Source organism: Scyliorhinus canicula, chromosome 1, assembly GCF_902713615.1.
Source record: "Scyliorhinus canicula chromosome 1, sScyCan1.1, whole genome shotgun sequence".
Classification (NCBI taxonomy): domain Eukaryota; kingdom Metazoa; phylum Chordata; class Chondrichthyes; order Carcharhiniformes; family Scyliorhinidae; genus Scyliorhinus; species Scyliorhinus canicula.
Window position 1 is genome coordinate 40,130,654 of NC_052146.1, and position 17,534 is coordinate 40,148,187.

The 17,534-nt window shown below is 49.9% G+C and overlaps 1 protein-coding gene across 3 annotated transcripts in view; it reads right to left on the minus strand.

Moving 5' to 3' along the window:
* The window catches only part of LOC119960015 (coiled-coil domain-containing protein 63-like), a 174,205-nt gene extending 160,791 nt beyond the window's left edge, over positions 1-13,414 (minus strand). The window contains exon 1 of one of the 3 annotated variants that reach the window (XM_038788089.1): positions 13,339-13,414. The gene's annotated coding sequence lies outside the window, so the exon portion shown is untranslated. Of the gene's footprint in view, positions 1-11,735; positions 11,757-13,338 lie in introns of those variants that run through there. The other 2 variants (XM_038788127.1, XM_038788186.1) reach the window with 2 other exon arrangements.
* Positions 13,415-17,534: the final 4,120 nt, after the last annotated feature.

The window sequence follows — 17,534 nt, forward strand, 5'->3', positions numbered from 1 at the left end:
GTGACCTAGCCAGCCTCAACATCAACAGAAGCACGTACACGTTCCGTGGGTGCCGGCTAAACTAAAGAGCTGGTCATTGACTTCAGGAAGCAAAGTACTGCACAGTCCCCTGTCAGCATCAACGGGGCCAAGGTGAAGATGGTTAGCAATTTCAGATTCCTAGGGGTAAACATCACCAACAATCTGTCTTGCTCCACCCACGTCGACGCTACGACCAAGAAAGCACAACGGCACCTATACTTCCTCAGGAAACTAAGGAAATTCGGCATGTCCACATTAACTCTTACCAACTGAGGGCAGCACGGTGGCCTAGTGGTTAGCACAACCGCCTCACGGCGCTGAGGTCCCAGGTTCGATCCCGGCTCTGGGTCACTGTCCGTGTGGAGTTTGCACATTCTCCCCGTGTCTGCGTGGGTTTCGCCCCCACAACCCAAAAATGTGCAGAGTAGGTGGATTGGCCACGCTAAATTGCCCCTTAATTGGAAAAAATAATTGGGCAATCTAAATTTATTAAAAAAAACTCTTACCAACTGTTATAGATGCACCATACAAAGCATCCTATCTGGCTGCATCACAGCCTGGTATGGCAACTGCTCGGTCCAAGATCGCAAGACACTTCAGAGAGTCGTGAACACAGCCCAGCCCATCACGCAAACCTGCCTCCCATCCATTGATTCCATCTACACCTCCCGCTGCCTGGGGAAAGCAGGCAGCATAAACAAAGACCCCTCCCACCCGGCTTACTCACTCTTCCAACTTCTTCCATCGGGCAGGAGATACAAAAGTCTGAGAACATGCAAGAACAGAGTCAAAAACAGCTTCTTCCCCGCTGTTACCAGACTCCTAAATGACCCTCTTATGGACTGACCTCATTAACACTACACCCAGTATGCTTCACCCGATGCCAGTGTTTATGTAGTTACATTGTGTACCTTGTGTTGCCCTATTATGTATTTTCTTTTTATTTTATTTTCTTTTCATGTACTTAATGATCTGTTGAGCTGCTCGCAGAAAAATACTTTTCACTGTAACTCAGTACAAGTGACAATAAACAAATCCAAATCCAATCCAATCTGGCAGCCTCTCCATCCTGACTCCAGCATTTTCATTTTTGTGAGGTCAGGGGTCGGAGCGTCTGGAATTGAACGCCTCTACCTTTCAAGGGCGTACCTGCCCCGTGTCCTGACAGCTTCTGTGCAGCAAGTGCCATGCTCGGACCACCCTCTGGTGTGAGCGGGGCTCGCCCTGTCTCGCGCTCAGTCACGGTCAGCGTACTCCCACTTTAACAACCTGCTGCTGGAGGACGAGCGGTTATGGGCTTGTTTCATTGCTTCTGGACCGGCTGAAGAAGGAAGCGAGGAGGTTTCTCCACCTTGAGGCTATGGTGGGTTGTGGGCAAGATTCATGAGTGTACATTAGGTTGTGGATCTAGATCCTCATGAACGTGGACTGCGAGCTTCCCCTTCTTCTACTCGCTGGAAAAAAGGCGCTGGGTCCGTCAGCGCTCCTTACGCTGCTAGCCGTCGACAGGTCACTTGTCTCGAATCCGGTGGAGGTCAGGGCCCAAATCCAAAGCTTCTACAGCACCCACTTCTCTCCGGATCCGTCCAACAAGGATGCTTGCAGAGTTTTGAGGGAAGACCTACCGCAGGTCGGCCCGAAGGGCGCCGCGAGACTTGATGCCCCTGTAAGCCTGGAGGAGCTAACCGGCACCCTCGACCCAGGCCCCTCACCTGGATCAGGACCAGCCTCCTCTACTTCGGGGCCCATCTTTTCCCAGCTGAGGAATCCTGGCCGGCTAACTGGCAGGAGCTGGAGGCCAAGGTCACCGCTCACTTGAGACACTGGACAGGACTGTTCCGAGTGCTGTCTGGCTGGGGTTGAGTTCTCGTCATAACCAGCTGTTAGTCTCCATGTTCTGGTACCGCTGGTAACTTTGACCCCCTCCCCCTGACTTTATCACAAAGATCCAGAGAATGCTTGTAGAGTTCTTCTGGGACAAGAGACTGAGCTGGGTCGCTGCTGGGGCTCTGAGTCTCGCGCTTAGGGAGGGCGGCCAGGCGCTGGTGTGCCTGGCCGCCCTTCTGCCTTCAGATCTTACAGCGATACCTAAACTTTGAGCCCCCTCCACGATGGTGTGCCCTGGTGACACATTTCTTCTGCCAGGTGCACGGTTTGAATCTTGATGTGCAGCTCCTGTTCATATAAATGCAGGGTCATCATTACCCTCTGCAGACGCTGCCCAGGTCTTTTACCAGGACCTTCTCAAAGTCTGGAGCATGGTCCCCTCGCACCTCAGCGCCAACTTCGTCAGGAGTCGTTGCTGTCATTGGGGAGTCACTGCTCAGGAATCCGCACCTCCACAATGCCATTTTGAGTGGCTGGTGGAGGAGCGAGCTATGGCTGCGGGGGTGACCAGGATCGGGGACGTGCTGGGTGGCAGAGGAGAGGGCTGGATGACACCCAGGACACAATGGTACTCGCAGCTTGAAGGACGCGCGGGTGGTGGTATCCCATCAGGGCGAACCCCTGCTCGGACAGAATGCACATTGGCCCCAGGCCCTGACACCTCCCTCGGAGGTTGGTGCCCACAATCATAGAACATAGAACATAGAAAATACAGCACAGAACAGGCCCTTCGGCCCACAATGTGGTGCCGAACTTTTGTCCTAGATTAAGAACAAATTAATCTACACCCTATCATTCTACCGTAATACATGTACCTATCCAATAGCCGCTTGAAGGTCCCTGATGTTTCCGACTCAACTACTTCCACAGACAGTGCATTCCATGCCCCCATTACTCTCAGAAGCTATTATTTAAACCACAATATCACAAAACAGAATATATTGTGATCACTTACCCGATGCTGTACCACAACATGGTGGAACCCACCAAGCAGAAGAGAAAATGCTGGCAATCACATCAGGAGGAAAAAGGGTAACATTTCTTTGTACCTGTAGTAAGTTCAATACAAGTGCTAAGAACACACCAATAGAAAGCAGGACCACGCCCTGAATAAGCAAGTTCATATTCTGGTTTGTGATGGCAGAAAGGTAGAGGCCATGCCTCCCTTTTTTAAAATAAATTTAGAGTACCCAATTCATCCTTTTTCAATTAAGGGGCAATTTAGCGTGGCCAATCCACCTACCCTGCACATCTTTGGGTTGTGGGGGTGAAACCCAATGTGGTGAATGTCCCCACTGGAGGTCCCTCTATGGAAGAGTCCTCCCCCTCAATCATGGGGACTTGGGGTGGAGAGTGTTGCAGGCAGCAGTGCCATGCAATACCAGTTCACGGACTTCCAAGAAGCCTGCCATTTTTGCGGCTTTGTGGAGTCCGTGGACCTTGTCTATGTTGCGTGTTATAAGCTGCACTCCCTTTTTAGTTTTCTGATAAATCTTTTGTTGAGGTTTTGTTTGCACTTCATCTCCTCATATGTGGGCACCCGGTGCAGAAAAGGGCAAGGAAGGCGCAGGACCTCCTTATGAACCTGCTCCTGGGCCTGGCAAAGCACGCCCATTTGTAGGGCGACAAAGGGGGGTCATCCAATCAGACTGTTTGTCCATCTTCTGCGGCTAGTGTCCCTAGAAAGGGAGCATGCGGTGTCCATGGGCATCATTGAGGACTTCCGTGCCCGGTGGGCACCGCAGGGGTTGGGGTACTTTATTGTCCCCTTTAATTGCACTCTCATTTGATGTTTTTAAGTTTCCATTGATCTTTGTTACGTTCAGGCAGAGCCCCTAACAGGAGTTATGGACTGGGTGGGAGGGGTCTTTGTTTATGCTGCCTAACTTTGTTTTCCTTTCTTCTATTTGGTTGGTTGACCTCAACAGAGTGGCCAATCCACCTACCCTGCACATCTTTGGATTGTGAGGGTGACACCCACACAGATACGGAGAGAATGTGCACTCCACACGGACAGTGACCCGGCATTCTTATTTGAATTGTAGTGAGGGCTGATACTGGGACTTTTAGAATGAAAGCTATGGTTTGAAGGTGTGTCGATGAAACAATTGCCTGGGCTCTGTTTGGAATTAGATTTTGAAAATTGTGGCTGCTGGCTATCAAGTACCTATGCAAACATTCAATTGTATCTGCAATTATTGTGAGTCTGAAATGTTACTGTTGATGTACGAGTTCTTCAGTGCTGTAACCTAGGCCTAACTATCTTCAGTTGCTTCATCAATAATCTTTCCTCCTTCATAGAATACCTACAGTGCAGAGGAGGCCATTCGGCCCAGCTTGTCTGCACGGACCCTGTTAAAGAGCACCCTACCTAGGCTCACTCCCCTGCCCTATCCCCGTAACCCCACCTAATCTACACATCTTTGGACTGTGGGAGGAAACTGGAGCACCCAGAGGAAACCCACGCAGACACACGGAGAATGTGCAAACTCCACACAGACAGTCACCCAAGGCTGGAATTGAACTTGTGTCTGGCGCTGTGAGCCAGCAGTGCCACTGTGCCGCCCATGAAGTCAGAAATAGTCACCAATGATTGTACAGGGTTGAGCTCAATTAGTATTTTCTCATATAATGAAGCAGCCCATTCCCATCTGGAAAATAGTTAAGCTTGGCTGACAACTGGCAAGTAGCATTAACTTCTCATAAGTATGAAGCAATGGACATCTCCAACAAGCAAGAACCTGATCACCTCTTGAATCTTAATGATATTACAGTTATGAATGCACACCTAGCAACGGCCTGGGAGTGTTACCATCGATTGACCACAAGCACAACTGGGCAAACCACAACAGATCAGAGGTCTGAAATTCTGTGGTGAGGGGCTTCCCTTCTCATTCTCCAAAGCCACTCCACCACCTACAAGGTCAACTCAGGAGGGTAATGGAATACTCTCCACTCACCTCGATGGGTGTAGCTGACCTAGGAGCTCAATTTCATTCAGGTCAAATCAGTCTGTTTGATTAACATCTCACCCACTAGAATAAACATCTAAACTCTCCACCACCAGTGCACTAATGCTGCTGTGTGTGCTGTCTATAGGATGCAGTGCAACAATTCTTCAAGGATTCTTTGATTACATCTAACAAACCTACAAATTTTGCCAACGTGAGAAACATATAGCTGGATGGGAATACCTCCAAGTTGCCTCCAGAATAATTTTGACTTGCACATATATTGCCATTCCCCCATTAATATATATTGCCATTCCCCCATTAATATTAGATCAAAATCCTAACATTATTCTGAGAACATTCAACGTGCAGATTGAAATACGCCACCTCAATACGCCAACATCTTTTTTTTGGAAATAATTTTTATTGAAAAATTTTGAATTTATACAACAATAACGCACCTTAGTAAAATACCAAAAATAACAATAATATTAACAATCATAAACATTCACCCCACCTCCATGAACCACACAGCATTTTAACAACAACGCAAATTAACATAATATAAAGTTACAGAATAGACACTACAATAAGGAACCCCCCCCCGGGTTGCTGCTGCTATTGACCAAGATACCTATCTTTGAGCCAGGAAGTCCAGAAAAGGCTGCCATCGTTTATAGAACCCTTGTATTGATCCTCTCAGGGCAAATTTGACCCTTTCCAGTTTTATAAATCCCGCCATGTCACTGATCCAGGTCTCCACACTTGGGGGCCTTGCATCCTTCCACTGTAGCAGAATCCTTCGACGGGCTACTAGGGACACCGGCCTCTTAAGCCTCCTGCACTCCCGGCTCTACCGCAACTCCAAAAATCGCGAGTCCCCACCCTGGTTTGACCCTGGATCCAACCACCCTCGACACCGTCCCCGCCACCCCCTTCCAGAATTCTTCCAGTGCTGGGCATGCCCAGAACATATGGGCGTGGTTCGCTGGACTCCCCGAACATCTGGTGCACCTAACCTCACCCCCAAAGAACCTACTCATCCTAGTCCCGGACATGTGGGCCCGGTGCAGCACCTTAAATTGGATGAGACTAAGCCTCGCACATGAGGAAGAGTTGACTCTCTCCAAGGCATCTGCCCTAGTCCCGTCCTCTATCTGCTCCCCGAATTCCTCCTCCCATTTAGCCTTCAGCTCCTCCACTGACGACTCCTCCACCTCCTACATTACCTTATAGATGTCAGACACCTTCCCCTCTCCGACCCACACCCCCGAAAGCACTCTGTCCATCGTCCCCTGCGAGGGCAGCAAAGGGAATCCCTCTACCTGTCGCCTAGCAAACGCCTTTACCTGTAAGTATCTGAACATGTTCCCTTGGGGAAGGCCCAATTTATCTTCCAGTTCCCCCAGGCCCGCAAACCTCCCGCCAATAAACAGGTCCCTCAATTTGCTGATGCCCGCCCTTTGCCACCCCCTAAATCCCCCATCCCTGTTCCCCGGGATGAACCGATGGTTGCTATCCAGTGGAGCCTCCATCGAGCCCCCTGTTTCCCCCCTATGCCGTCTCCACTGTCCCCAGATTCTTAGGGTCACCGCCACCACCGGGCTCGTGGTAAACCTCTTAGGGGAGAGCGGCAACGGTGCCGTTGCCATGGCACCCAGGCTCGTACCTCTACATGACGCCATCTCCATTCTTTTCTGCGCCGCCTCTCTCCCCTCCATCACCCATTTACGCACCATTGACACATTGGCCGCCCAATAGTACCCCAGAAGGTTGGGCAGCGCCAGCCCGCCTCTATCCCTCCCTCGCTCCAGGAACACCCTCTTCACTCTCGGAGTCCCATGCGCCCACACAAAGCTCAAAATACTGCTAGTCACTCTCCTAAAGAAGGCCCTGGGGATAAAGATGGGCAGGCACTGAAAGAGGAACAAGAACCTCGGAAGCACCGTCATTTTGACGGACTGTACCCTTCCCGCCAACGATAATGGCAGCATGTCCCACCTCTTGAACTCCTCCTCCATCTGATCTACAAGTCTGGTGAAATTATGCTTGTGAAGAGTCCCCCAGTCCCTGGCCACCTGCACCCCCAGGTACCTAAAGCTCTCCCCTGCCCGCCTAAGTGGGAGCCTACCAATTCCTTCCTCCTGGTCTCCAGGGTGCACCACAAACACCTCACTCTTGCCTAAATTTAATTTATAACCTGAAAAGGTCCCGAACTCAGCTAGCAACTCCATCACCCCCGGCATCCCTCCCACCGGGTCCGCCACATACAGTAACAGGTCATCGGCATACAACGACACCCTATGTTCCTCTCCACCTCGCACCAAGCCTCTCCACCTCTCTGAATCCCTCAACGCCATCGCCAGCGGCTCGATTGCCAGTGCAAACAACAAGGGGGACAGGGGGCAACACTGCCTGGTCCCTCGGTAAAGCCGGAAGTACTCCGACCTCCTCCTATTCGTGGCCACGCACGCCATCGGGGCCTCATATAGCAGCCTTACCCATCTAATGAACCCTTCACCAAATCCAAACCTCCCCAACACCTCCCATAGGTACCCCCACTCTACTCTATCGAAGGCCTTCTCCGCATCCAGTGCCACCACTATCTCTGCCTCCCCCTCAATCGCCGGCATCATGATGACATTCAACAATCTCCGCACATTCGTGTTCAGCTGCCTTCCCTTCACAAAACCTGTCTGGTCCTCGTGCACAACCCCTGGCACACAGTCCTCTATCCTGGTGGCCAGGATTTTTGCCAGCACCTTAGCATCCAGGTTGAGGAGAGATATGGGCCGGTATGAACCACACTGCTGGGGGTACTTGTCCCTCTTTAAAATTAACGAGATCAGCGCCCGCGACATCGTCGGGGGCAAAGTCCCCCCTTCCCACGCATCGTTGAGTGTCCGCACCAGCAAGGGGCCCACTAGGTCCACAAACTTTTTATAAAATTCCACCGGGAACCCATCCGGCCCCGGTGCCTTCCCTGACTGCATCTGCCCGATCCCCTTAACTAGCTCCTCCAGCTCAATCGGCGCACCCAACCCCTCCACCTTCTCCTCCTGCACCTTCGGGAAAGAAAGCCCGTCAAGGAACCTCTCCATTCCCCTCCTCTCCCCTGTTGGCTCCGACCGGTACAGTTACCCGTAAAAGTCCCTGAAGACCTCATTCACCTCTACCCCCTTCCGCACCACATTCCCACTCTTATCTCTCACTCCAGCAATTTCCTTAGCCGCATACTGCTTGCGGAGCTGATGAGCCAGCATCCTACTCGCCTTTTCACCATGTTCGTACACTGCCCCTTGTGCCTTCCTCCACTGTGCCTCCGCCTTTTTAGTGGTCAGCAAATCAAATTTAGCCTGCAGGCTGCGCCTCTCCCCCAACAGTCCCTCCTCTGGTGCCTCTGCATACCTCCTGTCCACCTCCAGCATCTTTCCCACCAGTCTATCCCTCTCACTCCTCTCGCTCCTCTCCCTGTGTGCCCGGATGGATATCAGCTCCCCACGAATCACTGCCTTCAGGGCTTCCCAGACCATCCCCACCTGAACCTCCCCCGTATCATTCACCTCGAGGTACCCCTCAATACTTGCCCGGACCCTCCTACACACCTCCTCCTCCGCCAACAACCCCACATCCAACCGCCACAACGGGCGCTGGTCCCGCACCTCCCCCATCTCCAACTCTATCCAATGCGTAGCGTGGTCGGAGATTGCAATGGCCGAATACTCGGCCTCCTCCACTCTCGGAATTAGTCCCCTACTCACCACGAAGAAATCTATCCGAGAGTAGACCCTATGTACGTGGGAGAAGAAAGAGTACTCGCGTGCCCTCGGCCTCACAAACCTCCATGGATCCACCCCACCCATCTGGTCCATAAACTCTCTCAGTACCTTGGCCGCCGCCGGCCTCCTACCCGTCCTAGAGCTGGACCGATCCAGTGAAGGATCCAACACCGTATTAAAGTCCCCCCCCCCATGATCAGACCTCCCGCCTCCAGATCCGGGACCCGTCCCAACATACGCCTCATAAAGCCCGCATCGTCCCAATTTGGGGCATACACACTAGCCAGTACCACCTTCTCTCCTTGTAGCCTGCCCCTAACCATAACATACCTACCCCCCTTATCCGCCACCACCTCCGATGCCTCAAACAACACATTTTTCCCCACCAGAATCGCCACTCCCCGGTTCTTCACATCCAACCCAGAGTGGAAAACCTGCCCCACCCATCCCTTCCTCAGGCGGACCTGGTCCGCCACCTTCAGGTGGGTCTCCTGAAGCATTGCCACATCTGCCTTTAGCCCCTTCAGATGAGCCAGTACCCTCGACCGCTTCACCGGCCCATTCAACCCTCTCGCATTCCAGGTGACCAACCGGATCAGAGGGTGTCCCGCCCCCCCTCCCCCGTCGACTAGCCATAGCCCGTCGACTGCCCGCCCCAGGCCAGCACCCCCTGCCCGACCCAGTCCCCACAGCGACAACACCTCACCTCTGTCCCCCCAGCCCCCACCAGCTCCTTCTTGACCCTACCAGCAGCAACCCGGTATTCCCCTTTCCCCCCTCCCTTCCCCCCCAGGCTAGGAACCCTACCAGCCACGAACCGTCCTCCATTGTACTTCCGTGGGTCAGCTAACTTCTGCTGACCCCGGAAACTCCCGCCAATAACCCGACCCCTCACAAAGTGGGATCATCCCCCAATCTATCCCTCCTCCAGGCACCGCTCCAGCGCAGGGAAGAACCAGTTAAGGCCCCGCCTCCCCCCGTCACCATCTCCACCAGCCCCACAGCGCGGGAAACCAGAGGAAAGCCCGCGCTTTCGCACTGCCCCACCACACCCTTCTGACGCAGCTCCCAAATAACAGCCCCACTCCATACCCCCAACCCGACATAGAATACAACAAACCACCCCGACCCTCCCCGCAAGATACACAACTCAACCAATGCCCCACAGCAAAAAAAAACATAGCAGAACAACACCCCCGTAAATAACCATATCAAAATTGCAAAAGTTCAAAAAAAAAGAGAACACAGCAACAGCAGAATCCAGCACTAAAATATTACAACCGACCCCCAACCCCTAGTTCAAGTCCAGTTTCTCCGTCCGCACGAAGGCCCACGCCTCCTCCGGGGAATCGAAATAATAATGCCGGTCCGAATAAGTTACCCACAGGCGCGCGGGCTGTAACATTCCGAACTTTATCTTTGCCTGTAAAGCACCTCTTTCGTCCGATTAAATCCGGACCGCCGCTTAGCCACCTCCGCACTCCAATCCTGGTAGATCCGTTCTACCCCATTCTCCCACTTGCTGCTCTTCACCTTCTTGGCCCAGCGCAGCACACACTCCGGATCACTGAACCGGTGGAACCTCACCAGCACCGCACGCGGGGGTTCATTTTCCTTAGGCCTCCTGGCCAGCACCCTGTGCGCTCCCTCCAGCTCCAAGGGCAGATGGAAAGACCCGGCCCCCACTAGCGAGTTCAGCATTATAGCCACGTAGGTTGTCAGGTCCGACCCCTCCAGCCCCTTCGCAAGGCCCAAGATCTGCAGGTTTTTCCGCCTCATGCGGTGATCAAGCTCCTCGAAGCGTTCCTGCCACTTCTTGTGGAGTGCCTCGTGCCCCTCCACCTTACTCACGAGGACCACGGCCTCCTCATCTCGTTCAGTGACCTGCGTCTGCAACTCCTTGATGGCAGCACCCTGGGTGGTCTGAATCTCCGACAGCCTTCTGTTTGTTTCCTGCAGAGAGCTCAGTACCTCAGCCTTGAAGTCTGTGAAGCAGCGCAGGAGAGCAGCGAGTTGCTCCTGGGCCCCCTGCTTCCACTCCTCTGGAGCTCCTCCGGCTGCCATCTTGGATTCCTTCCCCCGTTTTTTCTGGGGAGCTGCTGCCGTTTTTTCCCCCTTTCCACTCCAAGTTCGAGTCATGGACTGCGGGGAAAGTCGTTCAGCACACCTTCCCCCACCGGGAGACGTTGAAAAATTTCCGTTTTGGGCTCTAAAAAGAGCCGAAAAGTCCGTTTAAAACGGGAGCTCCCAAATGTGTGGCTTCCTACTTCATCACAGCCACCGGAAGTCTCAGTACGCCAACATCTTAATGCACAAGTTTGAATAAGACTTCTTCACCGCACAGGACCGTCAACCGACGCTATACACCAGATACATCGATGATATTGTTTTCCTTTGGATCCACAACGAAGAATCGCTGAACCAACTGCACGATGACATCAGTAAGTTCCATCCCACCATCAGACTCACCATGGACTACTCTCCACAATCAGTCAGGGCAGCACGGTAGCATAAGTGATCAGCACTGTGGCTTCAAGGCGCCAGGGTTCCAGGTTCGATTCCCTGCCGGGTCACTGTCTGTACAGAGACTGCACGTTCTCCCCATGTCTGCATGGGTTTCCTCCGGGTGCTCCGGTTTCCTCCCACAGTCCAAAGACGTACAGGTTAGGTGGATTGGCCATGATAAATTGCCTTAGTGCCCAAAATGTTTAGGAGAGGTTATTGGGTTATCGGGATAGGGTGGAAGTGAGGGCTTAAGTGGGTCGGTGCAGACTCGATGGGCTCAATGGCCTCCTTCTGCACTGTATGTTCTATGTTTTATGTAAGTTCATTCTTGGACACACACATCTCCATCAAGGATGGTCACCTCAGCACTTTGCTTTACCGCAAGCCCACGGATAACCTCAGGATGCTCCACTTCTCCAGCTTCCACCCTAAACACATTAAAGAAGCCATCCCCTGTGGACAAGCCCTCCGTATAAAAGGTATCTGCTCAGACGAGGAGGTACGTAACGGACATCTCCAGACACGTAAGAATGGGATATAGCACTGGACTTATTGATCAATGGTTCCACCGCGCTATAGCAAACAAACGCACCGATCTCCTCAGAAGATAAACATGGGACATAACCGACAGAGTACCCTTCATCATCCAGTACTTCCCCGGAGCGGAGAAACTACGACATCTTCTTCGGAGCCTTCAACACGTCATTGATGAAGATGAACATCTTGCCAAAGCCATCTCCACACCCCCACTACTTGCCTTCAAACAACTGCGCAACCTCAAACAGTTTGCAGCAAACTACCCGTCCTTCAGGAGAACAGCAACCACAACATCACACAATCCTGCCATGGCAACCTCTGCAAGATGTGCCAGATCATCGACATGGATACCACCATTACACATGACAACAACACCCACCAGGTACACGGTACATACCTGTGCGATTCGGCCAAGTTTGTCTACCTCATACACTGCAGGAAAGGATGTCCTGAGGCGTGGTACATTGACAAGACCATGCAAATGCTGTGACAACGGATGAACAGACATCACGCGACAATCCACCAGGCAGGAATTTTCCCTTCCAGTCGGGAAACACTTCAGTAGTCAAGGGCATTCAGCCTCTGATCTTCGGGTAAGCGTTCTCCAATGTGGCCTTCAGGACGCAGGACAACGCAGAATCGCTGAGCAGAAACTGATAGCCAAGTTCTGCATGCATGAGTACGGCCTCAACCGGGACCTTGGATTCATGTCTCACTACATTTAACTACATTTAAAACCCCACCATCTGGCCTGGGTTTGCAAAATCCTACCAACTCTCCTGTCTTGAGACAATTCACACCTCTTTAACCTGTGATAATCCCTCTCTCCAGTCGCACCACCTGCACATGTAAAGACTTAATTACCTGCAAAGACTCGTATTCAAAGTATCATCTTGTATCATTGGCTTTGTCTTTATATGCTGTGTTTGTGTAACCTATCTCTTCACTCACCTGATGAAGGAGCTGCGCTATGGAAGCTAGTGTTTCCGAATAAGCCGGTTGGACTTTATCCTGGTTTTGTAAGACTCCTTACTGTGCCCACCCCAGTCCAACACCGGTATCTCTACTTCAGATTGAAATGGTTCACAAAGAACGTCTACCACCAAACTTCCCAGGGCTTACATGTTAGGTAATACATGTAGAAGTGCCAGTGACATGCAAACCCGAGAATTAATACAAAAGTAATAAGTTTAAAAAGAAAATATTACTGGATTGAATATTCAGCCCACAATCAAGCTGTTGGAATAAACTTTTCCGAATATATAACACAAGACAGATAAACTATTGTTCCATTTGTTAATAGATGTTTGAATTATTGGATGAGGAACTGGAAAGTGCACCATCAGCTTTTCACACAAAAACCATGATGAAGGAAATATTTTTTGATGTGAGCATTTGCTCATTCAGTAACAGGTTTGCATCACACTGTATACATTAGGGAACCTTCTACTCATCATACGTGTCCACCTAAAACAAGCATTCTGCCCACTGCCTGTGTAGATCAGAGGTCTAAGGTTTTCAGGTCCTTTCCTGATATTGGTTACGTGCTGACCATCCTGCAGTCAGCTTTCTCGGCTGCAGATCAGCCAAACTAACAGTCTTCAAAAGGACTGTTAGATTCTGCCACCAAAATAGTTCACAAGAAATGTTTTACTTACCTGTTTATGGAACAGAATGTTCCTTCTCTTTCTAGTTCCACAATAACGCCGCAGATGGCGACTGGCCACTGCTCACACTCCTTCCCCCTACCCCACATGGGCTAATCAATGACAACCAACATGGATTTGTTACAGGCAAATCATGTTTGGCTAACTTGATTGAGTTCATTGATGAAGTAACAGAGGGTTGGTGTGTAAATGAACTTTAAAAAGGCATTTTATAAATTAATACAAGATAGACACATTAACAGAGTTGAAGCCCATGGGATTAAAGAGACAGTAGCAGTGTGGAACAAAATTGGCTAAGAGACCAAAAGCAGAGACTAGTGGCGAATGGTTGTTTCTCTAACTTGAGGTTGGTATTAGGACCACTGCTCTTTTTGATACATGTTTATGACCTGGATGTGGGAATACAGGGTATTAATACAAAGTTTGCACATCAGAAAAACTCAGTGAGCAGCTGATATCAGGAGAACTTAGACTGGCTAATGGATGACCACCAGGCAGCCAAAATTTAATGCAGAGAAGAGTGAAAGGACTATTTTTGGTAGGAAGAATGAGAAGAGTAAGCTGAAAGGTACAATTTTAAAGGAGGTGCAGGTATAGAGAGACCCGTGGGTGCAAAAATACACAAATCTTTGAAGGTAGCATAACAAGTTGAGAAGGCTATTAAAAAGGTATCTGGAATCCTTGGCTTTTTAAATATGGGAACAAAGTAGGAAGGAAGCTACGCTTTATAAAATACCGAATATTGTGTTCAATTTCGGCACCATACTTAGGAAGGATGTCAAAGCCTTGGAGAGAAACTAGACACACTGGGATTGTTCTCCTTAGAACATTGAGATGTTCAATATCATGAAGAGTTTTGATAGAGCAAATAAGGAGAAATGGTTTTCAACGCCAGAATGGTTAGTAACTCAAGGACATAGATTAATTTGTAAAAGAACCAAAGGGAAGTTGTGAATCTTTATATGCCATATGCTGCTGTGATCTGGAATGTACTGCCTGGAAAGGTGGTGGAAACAGATGCAGTGGTAACTTTTTTAATTTGATAAATACTTGAATGGGGACAACTTGCAAGGCTGTGAGGAAAGAGCAGGGGAATGCACAATTGTACTTGGAACTATGATGTTGTTGCCATGACAGAGAGCTGGTTGAGGGAAGGACATGATTTTGATGTTTCAGGCGGGATAGAGGGGGATGTAAAAGGGGTGGCGGAGTTGCGCTACTGGTTAAGGAGAATGTCACAGCTGTACGATGGGAGGACACCTCAGAGGGCAGCAAGGCTATATGGGTAGAGATCAGGAATAAGAAGGGTGCAGTCACAATGTTGGAGGTTTACTACAGGCCTCTAAAACAGCCAGCGGGAGATAGAGGAGCAGATAGGTAGACAGATTTTGGAAACAAGTAAAAACAACAGGGTTGTTGTGATGGGAGACTTCAACTTCCCCAATATTGACTGGGACTCACTTAATGATAGGTGCTTAGATGGGGCAGAATTTGTAAGGAGCATCCAAGAGGGCTTCTTAAATCAGTATGTAGATAGTCCAATTAGGGAAGAGGCTGTACTGGACCTGATATTGGGGAAAGAGCCCGGCCAGGTAGTAGAAGTTTCAGTAGGGGAGCACTTCGGGAACAGTAACCACAATTCAGTAAGTTTTAAAGTGCTGGTGGACAAGGATAAGAGTGGTCCTCGGGTGAATGTGCTAAATTGGAGGAAGACTAATTATAACAATATTAGGCGGAAACTGAAGAACCTAGATTGGGGGCGGATGTTTGAGGGTAAATCAACCTCTGACAATTGAGAGGCTTTCAAATGTCAGTTGAAAGGAATTCAGGACCGGCATGTTTCTGCGCGGAAGAAGGATGAATACGGCAAATTTCGGGAACCTTGGATAACGAGAGATATTGTTGGCCTCGTCAAAAAGTAAAAGGAGGCATTTGTCAGGGTTAGCAGGCTGGGAACAGACGAAGCCTGTGTGGAATATAAGTAGGAAGGAACTTAAGCCAGGGGTCAGGAGGGCTAGAAGGGGTCATGAAAAATAATTGGCAATTAGGGTTAAGGAAAATCCCAAGGCTTTTTACACGTACATAAAAAGCAAGAGGGTAGCCAGGAAAAGGGTTGGTCCACTGAAGGATAGACAAGAGAATCTATGTGTGGAGCCAGAGGAAATGGGCAAGGTACGAAATGAATACTTTGCATCAGTATTCACCAAAGAGAAGGAATTGGTGGATGTTGAGTCTGGAGAAGGGTGTGTAGATAGCCTGGGTCACATTGAGATCCAAAAAGACGAGATGTTGGGCGTCTTGAAAAATATTAAGGTAGATAAGTTCCCAGGGCCTGATGGGATCTACCCCAGAATACTGAAGGAGGCTAGAGAGGAAATTGCTGAGGCCTTGACAGAAATCTTTGGATCCTCACTGTCTTCAGGTGATGTCCCGGAGGATTGGAGAATAGCAAGTGTTGTTCCTTTGTTTAAGAAGGGTAGCAAGGATAATCCAGGGAACTACAGGCCGGTGGGCCTTATGTCAGTGGTAGGGAAATTGCTGGAGAGAATTTGAGACAGGATCTACTCCCATTTGGAAGCAAATGGACGTATTAGCGAGAGGCAGTATGGTTTTGTGAAGGGGAGGTCGTGTCCCACTAGCTTGATAGAGTTTTACGAAGAGGTCACAAAGATGATTGATGCAGGTAGGGCAGTGGATGTTGTCTATATGGGCTTCAGTAAGGCCTTTGACAAGGTCCCTCATGGTAGACTGGTACAAAAGGTGAAGTCACACGGGATCAGGGGTGAGCTGGCAAGATGGATACAGAACTGGCTAGGTCATAGAAGACAGAGAGTAGCAATGGAAGGGTGCTTTTTTAATTGGAGGGCTGTGACTAGTGGTGTTCCGCAGGGATCAGTGTTGGGACCTTTGCTGTTCGTAATATGTACAAATGATTTGGAGGAAAATGTAACTGGTCTGATTAGTAAGTTTGCAGACGACACAATGGTTGGTGGAATTGCGGATAGCGATGAGGACTGCCAGAGGATCCAGCAGGATTTTGATCGTTTGGAGACTTGGGCAGAGAGATGGCAGATGGAGTTTAATCCGGATGTGAGGTAATGCATTTTGGAAGGTCTAATGCAGGTAGGGAATATACAGTGAATGGTAGAACCCTCAAGAGTATTGAAAGTCAGAGAGATCTAGGTGTACAGGTCCACAGGTCACTGAAAGGGGCAACACAGATGGAGAAGGTAGTCAAGAAGGCATACGGCCTGCTTGCCTTCATTGGCCGGGGCATTGAGTATAAGAATTGGCAAGTCATAATGCAGCTGCATAGAACCTTAGTTAGGCCACACTTGGAGAATAGTGTTCAATTCTGGCCGCCACACTACCAGAAGGATGTGGAGGCTTTAGAGAGGGTGCAGAAGAGATTTACCAGGATGTTGCCTGGTATGGAGGTCATTAGCTGTGACGAGCGGTTAAATAAATTTGGTTTGTTCTCACTGGAACGATGGAGGTTGACCTGATAGAGGTCTACAAAATCATGAGGGGCATAGACAGAGTGGATAGTCAGAGGCTTTTCCCCAGGGTAGAGGGGTCAATTACTAGGTGGCATAGGTTTAAGGTGCGAGGGGCATGGTTTAGAGGAGATGTACGAGGCAAGTTTTTTACACAAGAGGGTAGTGGGGTGCCTGGAACTCACTGCCGGAGGGGTGGTGGAAGCAGGGACGACAGTGACATTTAAGGGGCATCTTGACAAATACATGAATAGGATGGGAATAGAGGGATACGGACCCAGGACGTGTGGGAGATTTTAGTTTAGACGGGCAGCATGGTCGGCACAGGCTTGGAGGGCTGCAGGACCTGTTCCTGCGCTGTACTTTTCTTTGTTTTGTTTAATTGGAAGCTCTTTCAAAGAGCCAGCACAAGCATGACGGAATAAATCACCTCCTTTTAATGTTTCGGGAGTCCACATCGGGCAAGATTTCAACTCCCTCAAAACCCATTCACTCACACAAGAGTTAGAATTGAGTCCATATGATTCTGTGACACGCAAGATGGGATTTACTGGATGCAAGGACATGGATGATATACTTTGTCATCAACAATGTGTGTTCCCTGAAGTCTGATTAACACTCAGGTAAGAGTTTAGTTGTTGGGCAGGGCACTTTTCCTATAGTAACGTGCTTGTTCGTTCTGTGGATGTG